The sequence below is a fragment of the Ranitomeya imitator genome, chromosome 9 (genome assembly GCF_032444005.1).
Source record: "Ranitomeya imitator isolate aRanImi1 chromosome 9, aRanImi1.pri, whole genome shotgun sequence".
NCBI classification, from domain to species: domain Eukaryota; kingdom Metazoa; phylum Chordata; class Amphibia; order Anura; family Dendrobatidae; genus Ranitomeya; species Ranitomeya imitator.
Window position 1 is genome coordinate 134669776 of NC_091290.1, and position 21891 is coordinate 134691666.

The window sequence follows — 21891 nt, forward strand, 5'->3', positions numbered from 1 at the left end:
CACCAATTGTGCAAGTTCTCCCACTGATAAAGATGAGCGAGGCCTGTCATTGACATCATAGGTAGACCACAACTATGAGAGTCAAAATGAGAAAACAAATCCAAAAAATCACCTTGTCTGATTTGGCAAGATTTATTTTGCAAATTATGGTGGAAAATAAGTATTTGGTCATTAACAAAAGTTCATCTCAATATTTTGCTATATATCGTTTGTTGGCAATGACAGAGGTCAAACGTTTTCTGTTAAGTCTTCACAAGGATGGCACACACTGTTGGTGGTATGTTGGCCCATTCATCCATGCAGATCTCCTCTAGAGCAGTGATGTTTTGGGCCTGTCGCTGGGCAACACGGACTTTCAACTCCCTCCAAAGGTTTTCTATGGGGTTTAGATCTGGAGAATGGCTAGGCTAGTTGTGGTCTACTGTATGTCAATTACAGGCCTCTCTCATAATTTTAAGTAGGAAAACCTGCACAATTGATGGCAGACTAAATACTTTTTTCCCCCACTGTGCATACTGGGGGAATAGGGGTGGGGTGGGGCGAAGGGCAGGAAGTTATACATTGGTGGCGAGGTGCTGGATATTATACACTGGGGTCTAGAAGTTATACACCAGGGTCCAGATGTTGTATGCCGAGGGTGAGGAACTTGATGTTATACACCAGAGACTGGATGTTATACATTGAGGGCAAGGAGCTGGATGTTAAACACCGGGGGCAAGGGTCAAAATGTAATACATCGGGGACGAGTGTCCAGATGTTATACACCGTAGATGAGGATCCAGATGTTATACTCCGGGGGTGAGGCGCTGGATGTTAAACAACGAGAGCAAGGGGCCAGATGTTATACACCAGGGTGAAGGTCTAGTTGTTATACACTGGGGGAGAGGGGCCTGATGTTATCCATGGTTGCGGGGTAAGAGGGACGGATCTTATACACTAGGGACAATGGGACTTTATGAGAAACCTGAACTCAAAGGTTAAGACACGTGTCAAATACTTATCTCTATATTGTGTGTCGTCAATAAGATTTAGTAACTAGGGATGAGCGAGCGTGCTCTGTGATACTCAAATATCACTCAAGTATCTGGGTTTTTGGATGTACTTGGCACTCAATGAGCATTAGCCAGTGCTCGATTTCTAAACTCGAATCCCCGCCCCACATGTTTGGCACCTGTTACACAGCCAATAAGCTTGCATGGATTGCCTGGGAATCACTATAATGCGTAGCCATCTTTGTAGTGACATTACTGTGATTGGCTGGCCTTGTGACATCATCAGTGGCCCAAAAGAGGATATGTGCCACCAGGCTAAGCACATTCACGCCATTGCACAACTCCGTGACAGTTAATATTGGAACAAGAGAGTGCTTGTCTAGGCTTGTGTGTGCACAGTTTAATGAATCATAGTCTTGCAGTTTTGAAACTGATGCTGAAGCTGAACCATCATACTGACAGTCCATGTAAGGGCTAATTTTGTGCTTTACTGTTTGTATCTCATCAGATACAATCTGCGTTTAGCATAGGGAGGGAGAGAGAGTTGCAGTAGCAGGGAGAGTGGCTGAATGCAGTCTGTAGACAGGGAGTAGGGCTTTGCAGTCCATTGCTAAATATATAGCTATGGCAGTTGACCACATTTTTATTTTTGGGGTGAAAAAAATGACTATATTGTCATCTGTAGAGTATCATATGTTTTTGGCACCTTTCTGTGTTATACAACACTCCAAAACAGTGTTTAAACAATTTTTTGCATTCAATTACTCACCCATAGAGCATTACATGCTTTGTGGTAGATTTTGGTATTATATCACACTTCCAAAAAGTGTTGAAACATTTTTCCTTATTCAATTACCTACCCATATACTATTACAAGTTTTGTGGTACATTTCAGTGGCATATAACACTCCCAAAAAAACATTGAAATATTTTCTGTATTGAATATTCTATATTCGATATTCTATATTCAGTATATATTCAATATATTCTGTATTCAATATTCTATATTCTGTATTCATATACTATTACGTGTTCTGTGGTATATTTCAGTGGCATATAACACTCCGAAAAATGGTTGAAACATTTTTGTGCATTCAATTACTCTTACATACACTATTACATGGTCTGTTGTACATTTTGGTGTTGCATAACAGTTCCAAACAACATTGATAAAAAAAATTTTTATTGAATTTCTCACTCATATAATATTATATGTTCTGTGGTACATTTTGGTGGCATATAACAGTCCCAAAATGTGTTGAAACATTTTTCTGGATTCTATTACTTATCCATATACCATTACATGCTCTGTGGTACATTTCAGTATTACGTAACACTCTAAAAAACGTTGAAAATTTTTCCTGCATTCATTTACTCATCCATAGAGTATTACGTGATTTGTGGTACATAACGGTGGTATTAAACTTCTAAAAACTGCTTTGACTGCTGCAGTTGACCAATTTTTTTTTTAAATTAAAAATAAACTTGGTTTCAAGAGACCTAGCAATTAGAACATGCGTAAGGCATGCGGTAAGGGATGAGGAAGTGGAAGTTCTGATAATGGTGCACGCAGATACCGAGGACATGGGGTATGTGCGAATATGCCTGTTGCTGGAGCACAAGAAACATGCCCATTCACACCACATGAGTTCCTGTGTCACTTTGCAGGCAGCCACGGTACACCATTTCTCAAGCCCAAGCAGTGCGAGCAGATGGTCAATTACATAGCAGATAATGCTTCCAGCATGCTTGGCAGCACCACCCGGTCTTCCACACAGCCCAGTCTCACCAGCCAACAGTAGGGATCACTTTATTATCACCCTGATCCTCCTTCCTCCCACCATATTGAGTCCCAGGAGACTAGTGATCCCACACTAGGACACTCTGAGGAGCTCTTTACAACATCACTCCTTGATGGTCAGGAGAACCAGGGTGCGGTGGTGGAAAACGAGGTGGTGGATGACAAAGTCACCAAACCAACCTGGGAATCTCACATGCAGAGTAAGGCCAGCAGTGCTGAGGGGGAGGAATTGGAAGCACCGAAACTACCACAACTAGCAAGAAGAGGCAGTGGGGTGACCAGATCGAGAAGGCAGGCAACTGTTCTGCAGAGCAATTACACTCCTGAATTTCTTGGTGAAAGAGTTAGGTGTTCTCCAGTCTGGGACTTTTTTAAAAAGAGTTCTGAGGCAAAAAACCAGCATGATCAGGTACATGTCATCTAAGCACCGGATTCGGTGAACCAAACAACTGGATTCACGATTGATGCCAGCACTGCCAGCAGGTGAGACCACTCTCTCTTCCTCTGTGCTAAGTGCTTCCCATTCCCCTGTCCATGACACTGGCAGAGATGCCTCCCACCCTGCACAAGTCCTTACACATTCTGAAGCACTATCATCAGGCACTTCCAAACCCTTGTACCAGCACCGCTTTCAGCTGTCACTACCCCAGACCTTGGAATGAAAGAGAAAGTTTCTAGACACCAACAGTCCCAAAGGCTAAACAGGCACATTTCCAGGGTGCTTGCCGTGGAAACGTTGCTGTTTAGGCTTGTTGACACACAGGATCTCCGCTGACTCTTAGCGGCAGCTGTCCCTCATTACTCGGTCCCCAGCTGCCACTTTTTGTCTCGGTCTGGAGTCCTTGACTTGTTTTGACATGTGTCCAGGACCTTCACCTGTGCCCTTAGCAATGCAGTTACTGGACTTATCCAGTTAATGACCAACACATAGACAAGGCTTGTGGCAAGGGATGCTACATTTCCGTGAAAACACACTGGGTGAACATTGTGGAGTCAGGAGTTGAGTCCCACTCTGGCATGGCACATGTGTTCCCAACACCGTGGATTGCTTTCCCTAACTCTACAAGGGTTTTCTCAACATCCATCCTCCATCTCCTATGTGGTATCATAGAGCATGTCGTCCACATCAGCCGGAAGCTGCAAAATCTGCCTCAGTGTAGCGGCAACAGGCTCTGCTGAAGCTAATTTGTGTAGGAGACAAACGGAACACCGCTTCAGCGTTAATTAAAGGAATAACAGACCAAACAGATCTGTGGTTTGTTCTCTGAACCTTCAACCATGCTTGGTTATGTGTGATAATGGGCGTAACCTGGTGCTGGCTGTGAAGCTTGGCAAGCTCACACACGTATCATGCTCGGCCCACGTGCTGAACTTGGTAGTTCAGCCATTTCTGAAAACATACAGATTTGCCAGAGCTTCTGGTCAAGGTACTATGCCCATTTCTGCAAGTCGACTGCAGCTGCCACCACTCTGGCAGTGTTGCAGCAGCGCATGCAAGTGCCAGCTCACCGACTGGTGTGCGACATGCCCACACACTAGAACGCCACATGCTTGCAAGGCTTTGTGAGCAGCAGAAGACATTTGTGGAATACCAGCTTCAACACGCCTGTTAGTGTTCTGGTCAGCCTCTGCACATAACAACTGAAGAGTGGACATAGATGTCTGGGATTTGTGCAGTTCTCCAAGACTTAGAGGACTCCACAAAGATGGTGAGCGGCAATAACGCCATCATCAGCACAACAATCCCGCTTCTGCACCTATTTAAACAGTCTTTTCTCTCAATTAAACATGAAGCTATTCATGTGGACGAGGTGGAGATGGAGGAAGGCACGAGACAGGGAGATGCTAGCAAGCCCTGCCTCATCTCATCTGCTCAGTGTGGATTGGGTAACAATGAGGACGTTGAGGCTGAGGAAGAGGAACAGGAGCTGGCTGATAGCGCATATGAGGTTAGTGCCCACACAAGTTTCTTCCCGTCTCCTATGTGGATGGGCTGAGGGGGAATGAGGAGCAAGAGATGTAGGAGGAGGAAACGGAGAATAGTCATCATGGTGGAGACAGGGAAATGTTGGCTGTAGCGATCTTGGCATATATGGCAGACTTTATGTACCGCTGCCTTTTCTGTGACCCTCGCGTTACATTCATCTTGACCAAAAAAGAGTACTGGTTGTTCATCCTGCTAGACCCACGCTACAAGGAGAAACTTGCATCTCTATATCCTGAGGCGGAGAGGTCTGCTAAAATGGTGCTATAGCAAAAGGCCATTGTGGGAAATATGTTGGGAAAATTCCCATCAGACAACGCTAGCGACAGGGGGTAAACTACCTTTCCCTACCAAGGAGGAGAGGTGAGGGAGACACAAACCAGGTATAGCAGAGTTAGATGTACACTATCAAGGGCCGGGGACAATTTCATGACACTCTCCCAGCATCCAGGCCCTGATCACCAGGATTTTTTTTGCCATGGAGGGAAAAGTTTTTAAAGATGGCCAAGCAATACTCGGCCGATAAAATCAATGTACTACCTAATTCTTTTCTGACCTTCAGTTATTGGGTCTCAAAGCTGGACACCTGGCATGACCTGTCCCTTTATGCCTTGGAGGTGTTCTGCTGCCCTGCCGTTAGTGTCTTGTCTGAGTGGGTTTTTAGTGCCACCGGGGAGGTCAAAACAGACAGGCACTTTCGCCTGTCAACAGAAAGTGCTGACAGGCTCACTCTGATAAAAAAATTCTCAAGGCTTGGATTAGTCTCAACTTTTCCACACCACTAGATTACAGCAGCACATAAAGTTTTTTTTAATCTTCAATATTTGAATGAGGCCCGCCAGTTGTTGCCTTCAAGGATCTATGGATGACTGCAATACCCTTCTTATAATTTTTTCCACTTTTTGCACTTTGTGCAAAGTCTTTATGAGTGTAGGAGTACAGCAACTACACTTTCAGAATATTTTAATTAGGTCCTCCAGATGTTGCCTTCAAGGGTCGATGGATGACTGTATTAACCTCCTTATCATTTTTTTCATGGCTTTGCACCTAGTTCAAAGCCATGGTGAGTGTAGTAGCACATCATCTACACTTTCTTAATATTTTAATGAGGTCCTGCCGTTGATGAGCATCAGAGTACCACAACTACACTTTGTTATTTTAAATAAGTACTACAGTTGGTGCTTTTAAGGTGCATGGATGACCATGCTTGTAATTTTTGGCAGGCTTTGCACTGTGCAAATGCAGAAAATTAAAATTTTTGTTTACCCAATTTATTTTTTAAAATCATTGCCTTATATACAAGTCATTATCCCGGAAAAAAAATGTTTCTGAACTTTTTTCTTCCTGTAAACTCCAATTTCTCATCATGGTTGAATGTTTTTGTGTCATTCCTTGCAGTGGAATAAAAGTGTGACACCATTGTTCTCAACAGTGATTTGGGAGTTAGAGATGCTTGCGGGGGTCTTCCTCATGCTATTATCCTTCCATTCTGCACTTTTTCCATCCATTTCATCATTTTCACTGCTCCCCAGACCACCTTGTAGAGTCTACTGGAAAAATGCTTGGATTTCGCATTGACTCTCATTATACTTGGTTACTCAAAACAAGCGTCTGAGCATTAGGAATTGCTCTTTTTGAGTAATGATCATTCGAGCATTTTAGTGCTCGCTCATCATATCTATTAATAAGTGAACCGTTCCATTGCAAATAGACTCCAGTAGTCAGTGATTAGCTCTAAAGTCAACTCCAAATAGGGATGTCTTCAGTTGGACCTTTGGGGTCCATCATTATATCAAATCTCGGGCCATTGAAAAGGACCTCTTTATGCACATTTTATGCTTCCCATTAATGGTTTGATTTATGCTTTATTCGCCATAGCGTTTAAACTCAAATATAACATATATATATATATATAGAGAGAGAGAGAGAGAGTGGTAGCAATTGTTTAATACCAATGACGCCTACAATGGTTTCTAAGCAGACTTTAAGAAATATGGGGTCACTAAGATACAATATGGAGTGCATAAAGATAATGATCATCATTGGCATCATAAACCTTCAATGCATCGTTTCTCTTGGTTTGCGACTATTGTTCTTTTCCTAAATCTGCCTGGCTAGTTACGACGTTATAAGCTGGTAACAATCCCATCTCCTCTCTGCAGCATTCATAGACCTTTGCTTCCTAATTTTGCTAAAATATCCCTTAGCGAGAGAAAGAAAATAGCAGTATGAGGATAAAAGGCTGGAGAAATGTGTAATAAATGGTTTGGGTGTGGGGAGTCTGCTAGACATCTAATCTCTCGCCTTAGCCCAAGATGGAGGGTTTTTTTTTTCTTTTTTTTACGATTCATAGAGAAAATGGCTGATTGCTTTGCTCAGCTGCCTTTAACTATCTGCAGTTCCGTGCCCAGCGTCTCTGAGAATTCGTCAGGCAGAAGCGACAGAAGATGTGACCTTTCTCTTTCAGTCACGTGTTGAGTTGAGAGCGAGAGAGGGAACAAAATTAACATGATATGCCAGCACAGGAGACCTTGATGTATGTAGCTCCTTACCTTGTTAGTGATTATATGATGTACCTCAGAAATATCAAAATCTCTCCAGGAAGCGAGCACACTACCTGTTTAAATGGCAAGCAATAACTCGGTTCCTGACAGTGTACATGAATGTTAACAGCTTCAGCGCCGGTTGGGATCTGTCATTCCCTCATCCGAGAGCTCTTACCTTCATGTAGATAAAGTCAACATTTCCAATTACGGAGCGGGACAGGTCGAAAATACAACAGAGTCTACCCAAACACCGAATCATATATCAGCGCCTAAGAAATGTGACCGAAATCATTGCCAAAGCAAAATATTAATATGTATAACGCTATTATTCAGAATTAACTCAAGTTTTACGCTTGCGTCAGTTATTTTTGGGAAACCTATCACCTTTATTCGGGAGCTCTGCAAGACCTGTAAAAGTCAAAACAAAAATGAATGTAGCCCAAACAAAGTATTTTCAGTGGCTCTTAAAAATTATGACATGTAAAAGAATAGGGGGAAGATGGACGAATACGGAAGAGTGTGTTTCAAAATGGCACCTAATTTTCAGAGTCCATTTTTTCTTTAAATAGTGGAAAACACAAATGTATCACTACTAATAATAATTCTTTATTATTACTAGGTGTAGATATAATAATATGCATACATTCCTGCAGAAATATATTTAAAATAAGCAATTTATATTAAAGTCATGATACATAAATAGATAAGAGATAGATGATAGATAGAAAATAGATGATAGATAGATGATAGATAGATAATAGATAGATAATAGATGATAGATAGATAATAGATAGATGATATATAATAGATGATAGATAGATAATAGATAGATGATAGATAGATAATATATAGATGATAGATAATAGATAGATGAATGATAGATAGCACAAAGCTTCCCAAGCAATAATCTAATTGTTATAGTATCTGAAAGAATAATAAAGAGGCAATAACCTCAAACAATAATGAAAAAGGTGGACTTGAAATTAGCCCGTGTGACAACGTTTCAGTTCACAAAATTTCTCAAGGGTCAGAGAAAGGTTCTGTGAACCGAAACGTTGCCACATGGGCTAATTTCAAGTCCACCTTTTTTCATTATTTTTGGAATGCTGCTTTTCTTTTTTTATTCCACTAGATAATAAAATATGAGATAGATAGAAAACAGATAGATAGATGATAGATAAATGATAAATACATATAAAGATGGGTTCAGAGAGCCTCCAAGGTTATCGCCTAAAACCTTTCACATATATTTTAATTAGCCCATCCAACGTTTCGTCTCAAAATGACAGCGTATGGAGACTAGATATAAAACAAATATATATATACTTATTGCTATTCACTAGATATGCACAGAGTTCTAAGTCAGTCACCTACTACTTTTGCAATTGACAACGTTTTATAGATATTTCCGCCATTATTGAGTTAACCTTTTCCATACCCGAGCTTTTCCGAATAAGCAAGTCTCCAGTGGTATTTTTCGGCTCCCTGCTCGGATAATATAGGGTGGTGCCGCAGATTGAATGACATAGCCCTTCTCCCTCACAAATGCGTTTTGTACATGTTAGTATTTTTTAAAGATTCCGCCCAGAGCTGCATTTAGCGGTGACAGGAAGAATTCCGTGTGACACTTTTGCAGTAACGTGCCGGAGCAGAAAATCTCTTTTTATTAAAGAAGATTGATGAGTGCTATGTAAATATTTGTATTTGTCTCGATCTAATTGCGCCTCTTCAAATTTCACACAAAGATATTTTTCCCGCAAAGCATTAATTAATTGACTCATTAAAATGACAGTGATTTTTTTTTGAGCTTTTGTGTCTTTTTTTTTTTTTATGTATTTCCGATAATAACACTTGTCTATCACGCTGTGTATGTTAGTACACACTCCCAAGTAAAAATAAAAATAAAATAAATAATTTGACGACTGGTTGTTTTTTTTTTAAATTTTACTCTTTTGCTCAGTGCTGCAAAAACTATTTAAAAAGAAGGAAAAAATATCTTAAGCATGTGACTTAAGCAGATTAAATGGAATCTCATAATTCCTTTTTCGTAGGAAAATAGAAATTAAATTTATTTTAATGGGAGAAAATGCTAAAAAATATTGAGCCGATTCCTCCCCACCTTTCTAAAATCTTTTAATTTGAATGTCTGATTGTCGTAATCTTACTCTCCATGGTCTGAGCCGGTTAGTCTCCATGTTGGTAAAATATCCGTGTAATACATTGATTAACAAGTAAGCCGCAGCAGGAACTGTCCCAGCTGTCAGGCTGACAGTCCAAGCCTTGATTCAGCTATTTCACTGTGGACTGCTATCAGTGTATCATATGGAAATGATACTATAGAATTGAGCTGACCCGCTGCATGAGCGATAGAGTGTCCGCTTGAGGTAGCACGGGGGCACCTTAACGCTTCCAGGCCATCAGATAACCCTTATTAAACTGGAGGGGAGGAGGAAGAGGATTTTAGGAAGGTACAACTGGAGGGTGAGTGACCACTTTGCTTCGTATTCTTTTTTTGTGCCAGGGTGTTCTCCGTAGCAAAAAATACTAAAAGAAATATAAACTAAAGCCAATTAAAGTAAAGCAATGACATTTAATTATGATTAATTTAATTAAAATTCAACACTAGTTATATATATTTTTTACATTTACATATTCGCATTCATCATTTTCACAAATTACATTTTGTTTTTTCCTAAATTAAAATTTGTAAAGTGTTTTTTTTTATATACCGTATATATTTTTTGTATAATACTTTTTTGCTAATTTTATTACATTTTAAATTAAGCAAATAATAATTTATACCTGTTGAATTTACTGTTAAAAGGTGTCACATCTGCATTGAGAAAGGCTAGAAAAAAAAATTACTTGTAGGTTTTGAAGATGTTTATAATAATTGTGTAATATTATATCGTGTGAGTATGTTTTATGTTTATCTGATGGGTATAGCTTCTTTCAATGCTGGTTGACGACCCCCAGTACAAAGTAGATGCTCTATAGGGATGCTGCTATGATTAATCTGGAGTAAAGTAATCATTTACCCTACATGATCATAGTGATAAATGTTCTAAGCATCGAGCATTCAGCCTGTGGCAATTTTTGCTGCCCTTCCAGCTTTTTGCATCTCCCATAAAAGCAAAATTTACTAACAATATTCCTTACAAGCAAAATCAAGAGAGATCCGAGCGTAATGAAGAGAAGGGAGTAAAGCACAATCTTTACCTTGTCAGAAATAATATATAATTTATATACTTAAACGGATTAATGTCGTTTAAGTGAAATATATTAGACAATATATAGAAAGTAATATTAGCCCATGTGGTATTAATACATATATTAATACATGAATGTATAATTAGTAAATAATTATATGTGGGATAAGGAAAAATGAAGACATGAAAAGTCAGGAAAAAATATCATTATTTTAATGACGAATTTGGATTTTGATAATATTATTTCTATTGTAATTATTTGCTTATATCCTGATGACTTAGTTCAAATTATATTGTCATGTAGAGCCTGTTACTTCTAAAGTGGCCTTTATAGGAGATGCTCTGTAAAATGAAAAGATAGATAGATAACAGATAATAGATAGAGAGATAATAGATAATAGATAGATAAATAGATAGATAGATAGATAATAGATAATAGATAGATAAATAGATAGATACGTGATAGATAGATAGATATGTGATAGATAGATAGATAGATGATAGATAATCCATAGATAGATAATAGATAGATAATAGATAGATAGATAGATAGATACATAGATAGATAGATAGAGATGATAGATAGATAGATAGATAGATAGAGATGATAGATAGATAGATAGATAGATAGATAGATAGATAGATAGATAGATAGATAGATAGATAGATAGATACTGTAGATAGATAGATAATAGATAGATAGATAATAGATAGATAGATAGAGATGATAGATAGATAGATAGAGAGAGATAGATAGATAGATAGATAGATAGATAGATAGAGATGATAGATAGATAGATAGATAGATAGATACTGTAGATAGATATGGGATAGATAGAGAGATAATAGATAGATAGAGATAATAGATAGAGAGATAGATGATAAATAGATAATAAATAGAGAGATAGATGTATAGATAGATAATAGATAGATAGGTTGTATATATGAATTGATTCAAGCTACTCACCTATTAGCACAATTTTATCTTACATTTCATGAAATGTTTAATTTTCAGAATGTAATTATATTAATTAAATTTAATGGTGTTTAATTTTTTTTTACATACGGTAATTCTCTTTTTGTATTTTAAAAAATGAATAAATCAATTCGGAAATTAATTAACATTTATCATTGAGCTGAAGGGTAACCCATAATGGCCCATAATGTTACATAGACCCAGGCTTGGACTGGCCCACCGGAGATCAAGGTGAATCTCCCGGTGGTCCCTCTGTGCAGTAGTGAACCACAATTTACTATGTACAGACAAAGACAACATCTCATCATTCATTTAACAAATTACTTAGTTTGTTATATCGAAGCAGCAGTATATTTGTGAATGAGGGTAATGTAAGATTTTCATGATCCCAGAGTCAATGGGTTGACTCTTGGCACCCCAATCCGAAACAGCAAAGCCTTGCACCTCTCTCTCCGAATTGGACCTAACACAATGTATATGTTTGAGAAGTATGCGATTAAACACAGGCGCTGTTTAAATGCCCTCGGAGCTCCTCTTAATGACCCATCTTTGGCAGGACCATCCCTCTGAATGTCCACTATCTTGTAATGACCCATCTTTGGCAGAACCATCCCTCTGAATGTCCACTATCTCGTAATGACCCGTCTTTGGCAGAACCATTCCTCTGAATGTCCACTATCTCGTAATGACCCGTCTTTGGCAGAACCATCCCTCTGAATGTCCACTATCTCGTAATGACCCGTCTTTGGCAGAACCATTCCTCTGAATGTCCACTATGTCGTAATGACCCGTCTCTGGCAGAACCATCCCTCTGAATGGCCACTCTGTAATACTACATTTCAAGAGCAGTATTCACTGCAGATTTAACGTATGGCCAGACAGGACTTTCTCCAGCATAATCAGCTGTGACAGGTGCTGATCTTGCAGCGATCATCTGGTCACCACCGTGGATGCATTTTCGAAGGGGTGTCTTGGCCATTTTAAAGATTGGAATTGGAAAAGCCTGCTGAAATATATATTACTGCTGGTCACTAATCGTGTCCTTTCTCTTGAAATAAAAATCACAATTTAATTTGTGAGTCTTAAAAGTGGGATTATTAAGACAAAATCATGGAAAGAATTGTTTGAAGGGAAGAAAGTTATAAAATGTCAAACTGACCTGACTGATATGGCATCAATCTTCCTGAAATTCGTAAAAAAAAATATAACAGTAAGAGCATTGTCTTTGTAAAGTATCCTTACTATTGTGGCAAGTAGCCTGCAGAATTACTGAATATTGAAAATTAGGAAGGTGTGGATAGGCAAGAACATAGGTGATAATTTTATAAATACTATGTTGATAATTTTGAACTATTGGATTCTGTTTCGCAAAGTATAAATGTAGGAAATAGCAAAATAATAACAAAATAATTTCAAAGAATAGTTTTGCACTCTGAATTAACTACATAGGCCCTGATTAATCAAACCAAAATTCTGGCGTAAATCTGTATGACATGATACAATTTTGTTTGTACGAGTAGAAACAATATTTTTTAGGTTTTTCACATTTTTTAAAACTTTTTTGGCACTTTTTTAAAAGTGGGCCAAGCGGAGGGCATGACCAAGCGTGACTGATAAATTCATTAAAATGAATTTCTATGACTTGAGTATAGAGATGGTGCGAATGGATTCACACAACCTGGACCATTGGCCACATCGGTTACTTGTGACTGCTCAACTGGAGCGCTGTGAACCGTGTTTTACGTGTTGGCCTCCGGTTTTAATTAGCCGGTCTGGAGCGACGTCATTGTTGTAGAGTGACATATATGTTGTGGAGTGATGACGTGCCAGGTAGGCTTATGAAAAGAAGAACCCTAGATGCTGGCAGGTAGTTGCAGGGCTCTCATTTAGCGTCCAGAGATTATTGATGTGGCTGCTGAACCCTGCCTGCCAATTGATATGGACCATCTCTACTCAAGTACATTCCTTGCATCATAAAGATGCACCAAACTCATTGAGAGGTGCACACTTTCTAATGGATTGGCACATCTCACTCCAGCGCACCCTTCCTCGAGACTGAAATATAAAACACCAGTCTTGATAAATTGTGGCCATTATGCATTATTTAGGTGTTTCATATCCATGCAAAATGGATGGTAACATTTCCTGAAACTTTTTGCATGGATTGGTGAAATCTTATGAGCTTTTTTTGCTTTGGATTCACTGGCCAGAAGGCTTAATGCCCCCAAAGAGTCCACTGAGAATATTTCTGCACTTTTTGGTGGGTTTACCAAGCCAAATTTGCACTGTAAAAAAGCAGTATCACATTGCACAATTTGTCCACTCAGCTCTTTCGGTTCCGTAGGACACCATAAAATGAGGGTGGGCTTATGTCACAAAGATTGTGGCTTATTCTTAATAGGCCTTGGATACCTTGAGGTGGCCATTCACTTTGGACAAATATTTTTGTTGAGACCATTTATTTCAACATACAGTAGATATCAGAGTCAAGAAGGATTGTCATGGTTGGATTTCTACATGTCCTCGAGATGAGGTACCAGAGGCATCTGGCAGCAGTTCATGCTCTTCTCCTTACTCACAATACATGCAAGGTTGGCTGAACCATGCGTGTATGTGTATTCATATATTTGGAGGAATAGCTGGTTGAACAAATGTTTGTCCGACAGCTGTGAATGGTACATAGTCTAAAGTCGATGTGTGTATCCCCTAGGTATTGATTTTCCATATTCTTTTTAGAGGCATTTACTATTTCTGGGGAGAGTTAAGGATTCAGCATTTAAGAGGAATTTTTTTTTATCCAGGACCAGCCTAAGGGTATGTGCACACGTCAGGATTTCTTGCAGAAATTTTCCTGACAAAAACCTGACATTTCTGCCAGAAATCTGCATGCGTTTTTACCGCGATTTTACCGCGATTAAAGGAACACCAGATAAGCTCCTTGTAGGAAATGCTGTATTAGCTCTTATTTCTTATAAATTCCCTGGCCTTGTTTCCATAATTTTTGTTTACAAGTAACAGCATCTTAAGGAGTTGCCGATTAATGCACAACCCCTTCTTAAAGATTTTATTCCAGAATGTTTTTCTATGGGCCTTAAAACTAACAAGCAGGTAGTTGCTAACTGTCTGCCTGTTCTACCCAGCACTTGCACACATTGGACATTGACCACTCCTGCTAGCGATTTAGCTGCACCACATCAACAGAGCAGCTCTTTCTCATTCAGGTGGTTCTGTCAACAGGGCCTGACTGCAGGCATCGTGCAGATTGAAAGCCGGGTCTTGAAGTTGGCCAGCGAGGAGCCGACTGTATATCAGCATGACGTCAGCAGTCACGCCTTGTCAACAGAGCAAAGTGGAAGAGAAGAAACTGCTCTGTCAACATGACGTCAGTGAAAGCCGCAGTGACCGCTCTGTTCCAACGGAGTTTGGCTCCCAGCAGTCAAGTGACATTTTACAGGTGAAGCCAATCAGCAGTTGCTAATTGGCTGCAGCCTTCACTCTTTGGTCTGGTGGAGCTGTAAAGGCTGTAGCCCATCAACGACTGCAAAGAAGCTTCAATGCTCATGTGCTGGGAGACACAACATCGACAAATCTGAAACGGCACTAGTATAGGTAGTATGCTTTTGTTTCTGTTTTAAAGAAACGGTTGCTCAGTCGTGCACAACCCCTTTCTTTTTTTTTTTTTTACTAAGGGGGCCGGAAACGTCTGTCAGAAACATGATGATAGAGCTGGCGATTATTTCAGCGCTATTCTGCTGCAATACTTTTAGCCATGTTTATCCTACGCTTACGCTATGCACAGAGTAATAGTCCTTCTTTACTACTGATCACCTCCAATTACAGATGTGTTATTAACATAATAAACTTTTAAATCTTTTCATGCAAACAGCACCACTCTTGTTCATTAGCCGTGGTCCTTTTTTCCATTTTTGCATGGGGCTATGCTGCAGATAATGTACCGTATATGGATGATAATTTTATGGTTTCTGAAAAAGAAAGCAAACTCCTTAATCTAATTTATTTAATTATAAATAAAGTGCTAAATATTCAATTGATAATTATTTTTTTTTTCTTTATTTATATTTTTCCTATTCTACTAGAGAAGGCATAATAATAATAATAATAATCTTTATTTTTATATAGCGCTAACATATTCCGCAGCGCTTTACAGTTTGCACACATTATCATCACTGTCCCCAATTGGGCTCACAATCTAGAATCCCTATCAGTATGTCTTTGGAATGTGGCAGGAAACCGGAGTGCCTGGAGGAAACCCACGCAAACACGGAGAGAACATACAAACTCTTTGCAGATGTTGTCCTGGGTGGGATTAGAACCCAGGACCCCAGCGCTGCAAGGCTGCAGTGCTAACCACCGCGCCACCGTGCTGCCCATAACTTTTATATTGTACCAACGTTATCTCACTAAGGGTGGCAAAGCAGGGAAAAGCTTTTGATGGGACCATGTGTTAAATTTATCTACCACAATGCAATACAGCCCTTTGTGTCAATTACTTTCTAATTTGCAGCTAATTACATTTTACCCATTTTTTTATCCTTGATTGATTGGCTTTGGCAATCCGAGAACAAATGTTGACAAATATGCATAACGGGCAAATCACACAAAATCAATGTACATGTCTTATAAATCCCTGTCTGGTCAAATATAATTCATTCATAAGGAAAGTGGCTAATTAATAGTTAATTGACTTTCATGCATTCTTAACTGGGTCATTGGATATATGGCTTAAATCCACAGAAATAGAATTTTTTTTTGTTCCAGTCACAAATTAATATTTAGTTCCAGAAAAAAATTTGGGTTTTTGTAAGAATATTTCAGAATATAGAGGTTATGATAGATAGATAGATAGATAGATAGATAGATAGATAGATAGATAGATAAGTTTTGTACTGTCAATAAATAAATATGGATAACTGAAGTTACGGTATATTAATAAAAGTTTTATTTCTACATTTTTTTTGCGTTAAACAGATTTACAAATGTCTAGATATAAATAATGTATAGAATTAAAATAATTCATCTCCAAATATTATGACTTTTTTTTCCTAGAGGAATCGCATTTCACCACTTGTTATCCAGTTCACTAACTCATTTCTTCACAATATATAGACTTATGATAGGATGCCAACTTGAGCTAAGGTTTCTTACTTCCATCTGCTCAGTTAGACCCATGGCCTTGGCCACACAATAAGTTCCTGTCTCGGGTTAATGTGCATTTTTTGCTGCATTCTATATAGATTTATCTATTACATCTGGGATTTTCATCCTTCTTTATTGAATCCCTTTAAAGAATCCAAGAACAATTGGTGACCCAGTATTCACTCACTACCAATTCAACATTGTATCATAATTGACAAATAGAAAGGAATATGTACTTATACCAAAGGAATGAAAATAATATAAAAAACAACAAAGAAAGGTCATATGTCATCTGCATTATTGTGTTTGATAGAGTCCATCTTTACTTGCACCATCTATGATGGAAATTCACGAAAAGCATTTAGAGGTGTGAGTTTGCACCTTGAGGCTCTTTTTCTCCAGGAATCTTTAACACCTCACTTCTCCTCATACCATACAGGTAAAAGGTTTGGACACCTATTCTCACAATGGTTTTCCTTGTTTTTATGGAATGTGCACATTGTAAATTCAGACTGAAGGCAATGAAACAACAACAAAGTGAATACACTATATACTGAGGGATGGCGCTATACATAAAGCGAGTACAATATATACTAAGGGACTGTGCTATACATAATAAGTGAGTACACTATATACTAAGGGACTGCTATACATAATTGAGAACACTATATACTAAAAGACAGTGCTATATATAAAAAGTGACTACACTATATACTGAGGGATGGTGCTATACATAAAGCGAGTACACTATATACTAAGGGACTGTGCTATATATAAGTGAGTACACTATATACTAAGGGACTGTGCTATACATTAAAAGTGACTACACTATATACTGAGGGATGGTACTATACATAATAAGCAAGTACACTATGTACTAAGAGACTGCTCTATACATAATAAGTGAGTACACTATATACTAAGGGGCTATGCTATGTATTATAATAAGTGAGCACACTATATACTAAGGGACTGTGTTAAACATAAGCGATAATCACGTCTTCCTCCACCTCCCCCTGTTCCTAAATCCATTATAAATCCCCCTTCCTCCCTTCCCAATCCCCCACACCCCTCATTGTCCTCCTCCCTCTCATCCCATTATTGTCCTCTCCCCCACCCCATCTGTTATGATCTGGTGGCCTAGGAGCAGCATGAGACGGACTCTGGAGAAGGTGGTCCCTGTACTGACCGCAACCCTGAACCTAGCAGCGCAACTAGAAGTAGCCATGGGGGGTACCTAACACTCCCTAGACCCCTCGGCACAGCCTAAGATCTAACTACCCCTAAAGACAGAAACAGGATACCTATCTTGCCTCAGAGAAAATCCCCAAAGGATAGATAGCCCCCCACAAATATTGACTGTGAGAGGAGAGGGAAATAACATACGCAGATATGAAATCAGATTTTAGCATAGGAGGCCATACTAGCTAAAAAAAAAGAATAGAACAGAGTACTATGCGGTCAGTATAAAAACACTAGAAAATATCCACGGCAGAAAATACGGATCACCACATCTGACTAAAGACATGGGGGGTATATCTGCATCTCCAGAGAAATAGCTAGGCTGCAAAAAATCCTTCACAGACTAAGCTGGACAAGACAAAAACATGAAAATGCACAGAACTATAAGGTCCACCGCAGGTGGACAGCAAAAACAAAGCCAGGACTTATCTTTGTAGAAAAGCACAGCAAACTGGAGAGACCAGCAGGGAAGTGAATCCTTCCAGAACAATGGACAACTGGCACTGACTAAAGGATCCTGCAAAGCTATATACCCCAGTCAGTTTTGCAATTAGTAGATACACCTGTCCACTCCTGCAGTCCAGGCACAACTGCATTACCCTCTACAACCACCGGAGGGAGCCCAAAAGCTGAATTCACAACACCCATCATTGCCTTTTCCCCCAGCACCCTCATCATTGCCCTTTCCACCACCTCTATCATTGCTTTCTTCCCACCACCCTATCATTGCCCATTCCACCATCTCCATAATTGCCTTCTCCCCCACCACCCCATCATTGCCCATTCCACCACCTCCATCATTTCCTCCTCCGCTATCACTCCATCATTGCCCTTTCCATCATCATTGTCCTTTCCACTACCACCGTCATTGCCTTTCCCCCACCACCCCCAACATTGCCCATTCCACCACCTCCATCATTTCCTCCTCCCCCAGAACCCCTATTATTTCCCTTTCCACCACGACCATCATTGTCCTTTCTACCACCACCACCATCAATGCCTTTTCCCCACCACCCCATCATTGCCCATTCCACCACCTCCATCATTGCTTTCTCCCCCACCACCCCATCATTATCCTTTACTACCTCCATCATTGCTTTCTCCCCACCACCCCCAACATTGCCCTTTCCACCACCTCCATCATTGCTTTCTCCCCACCACCCCATCATTGCCTTCTCCCCCACCACCCATCATTGCTTTCTTCCCCACCACCTCCATTATTGCCTCCTTTCCCACCAACCCATCCTTGTCTTTTCCACTGCCACCATCATTGCCTTCTCCCCCACCATCCCATCATTGCCCTTTCCACCACCACCATCATTGCCCTTTCCCCCACCGCCTCATCATTGCCCACTCCACCACCTCCATCATTTCCTCCCCACCACTCCATTATTGCCCTTTCGACAACCAACATAATTTTCCTTTTCACCACCTCCATCATTGCCTTCTCCCCCACCACATCCATCATTTCCCCCTCCCTCTCATTATTGTCCTTTCCACCCCCACCATTGCCTTCTCCCCATAACCCCCATCATTGCACTCTCCTCCATCTACACATACACACAGCACCATTCACCTCTCTGCACATTCCCCCGCAGTGCTACACACACACAGCAGACAACACCTCTCACTTCTCTGCACTCTCTCCCGCACTGTCGCAGGCAGCTTCCTCTCACTGGCACAGTGGCGGCGGAGCTGAATGATGATGTCATTTAGTCATTCCACTGACTGCTGTGTGTGACAGGCAGCACATGCAGGATGCAGGGCAGATCACTGCAGCTCCACTGCCATTTTCTACTGCAGGCAGCGGAGCTGCAGGGATCTCTCCCTGCCCACCGCACATGAGGGCAATCTGACCAGAGGTCCCCCAGAGCCTCAGAGTTAGATAAACAGGCCAGATTGGTCTCATTATTAACTGCCCTGCAGGGGCCCCTCAAAGCACATATGGTATTCGCCCCTGGCACAGCCATTGTGGTCCGACTCCAGCGGGTCCCCTCACCCCTCAGGGCCCCATAGCAGTCACGTGGCCTACCGTCATTGGGGGTACGCCACTGCTGTGAGGGCTATTATAAAACTTTCAGCTTTCGCATTTTGAGGTAGTCCTTTGTAGAAGTCATCCTTTTTTCAACTTCAGCTTTTTTCTTTTATAGATGGTGCTATGTTGTGGATTCTGTTTTTGGGCTCCCTCTGGTGGTTACAGATGGTACTGGGTGACTTGTGTTTTCTGCGGTCTCTGGTGTCCACCTGTTCTATCAGGTTATGGGAGTTTCCTATTTAACCTGGCTTTCTTGTCATTTCCTCGCCGGCTATCAATGTAACCAGTGTGTCTTGTTACCTCTGCTTCCCGCTTCTGTAAATCTTCAGGACAAGCTAAGTTTTTGATTTTCCTGTTCCACGTTTTGCTTAATTTTTGTCTTAGTCCAGCTTGCAGATATGTGATTCCTTTTTGCTGGTTGCTCTAGTGGGCTGATATTACTCCTCATGTTCCATGAGTTGGCACATGAGTTCAAGTAATTTCAGGATGGTTTTTTGTAGGGTTTTTCGCTGACCGCGCAGTTCACTTTTGTATCCTCTGCTATCTAGCTTTAGCGGGCCTCATTTTGCTGAATCTGTTTTCATAACTACGTATGTGCCTTCCTCTCATTTCACCGTCATTACATGTGGGGGGCTGCTATTTCTGTGGGGTGTTCTCTGGAGGCAAGAGAGGTCTGTGTTTCTTCTAATAGGGGAAGTTAGTCCTTCGGCTGGAGCGAGACGTCTAGGATCATCGTAGGCACGTTCCCCGGCTACAGCTAGTTGTGTGTTTAGGTTCAGGATCGCGGTCAGCTCAGTTTCCATCACCCTAGAGCTTGTTTTGTTTTTTGTGCTTGTCCTTTTGTGATCCCCTGCCATTGGGATCATGACAGTATAACCGGCCCAAAGTGGTAATCGTATTGGCTGAAGTAGGAGGAAAAGTAGTCTGAGGAAGTTTTTTTTTTTTCTCCCCTCAGAGTTTGCTGCCTAGCCTTAATTGTAGCCTGGCTGCGTCTTACCTCCTCTTAATCCTTGAATGGCTCTGACCTCAGCTGTTTATCATGGACGTCCAGAGTTTGGCTTCCAGCCTGAATAATCTTGCTGCTAAGGTTCAAAATATACAAGATTTTGTTGTACATGCTCCTATGTCTGAACCTAGAATTCCTATCCCAGAGTTTTTTTCTGGAGATAGATCTAGTTTTCTGAATTTTAGGAACAATTGCAAGTTGTTTCTTTCTTTGAAATCTCGCTTCTCTGGAGACCCTGCTCAGCAAGTCAAAATTGTTATATCTTTCCTGCGGGGTGACCCTCAGAATTGGGCATTTGCATTGGCACCAGGGGATCCTGCGTTGCTCAATGTGGATGCGTTTTTTCTGGCATTGGGTTTGCTCTATGAGGAACCTAACCTAGAGATTCAGGCTGAAAAAGCTTTATTGGCTCTCTCTCAGGGGCAAGATGAAGCAGAAATATATTGTCAGAAATTTCGGAAATGGTCGGTGCTTACTCAGTGGAATGAGTGCGCCCTGGCTGCAAGATTCAGAGATGGCCTTTCTGAGGCCATTAAAGATGTTATGGTGGGGTTCCCTGCGGCTACAGGTCTGAATGAGTCTATGACTATGGCTATTCAGATTGATCGGCGTTTACGGGAGCGCAAACCTGTGCACCATTTGGCGGTGTCTTCTGAACAGGCACCTGAGACAATGCAATGTGATATAATTCAGTCCAGAAGTGAACGGCAAAACTATAGGCGGAAAAATGGGTTGTGTTTTTATTGTGGTGATTCAGCTCATGTTATATCAGCATGCTCTAAACGCACAAAAAAGGTTGATAAGTCTGTTGCCATTAGTACTTTACAGTCTAAGTTCATTCTGTCTGTGACTCTGATTTGTTCATTATCAGCCATTTCCGTCGATGCCTATGTGGATTCAGGCGCTGCCCTGAGTCTTATGGATTGGTCATTTGCCAACCGCT

At 40.5% G+C, this 21891-nt stretch overlaps 1 long non-coding RNA gene across 1 annotated transcript in view; it reads left to right on the forward strand.

Annotated features, from left to right (window-relative positions):
• Positions 1-21891, forward strand: part of LOC138649028 (uncharacterized) — an 868684-nt gene that overhangs the window by 310596 nt on the left and 536197 nt on the right. The window lies entirely within an intron of this gene.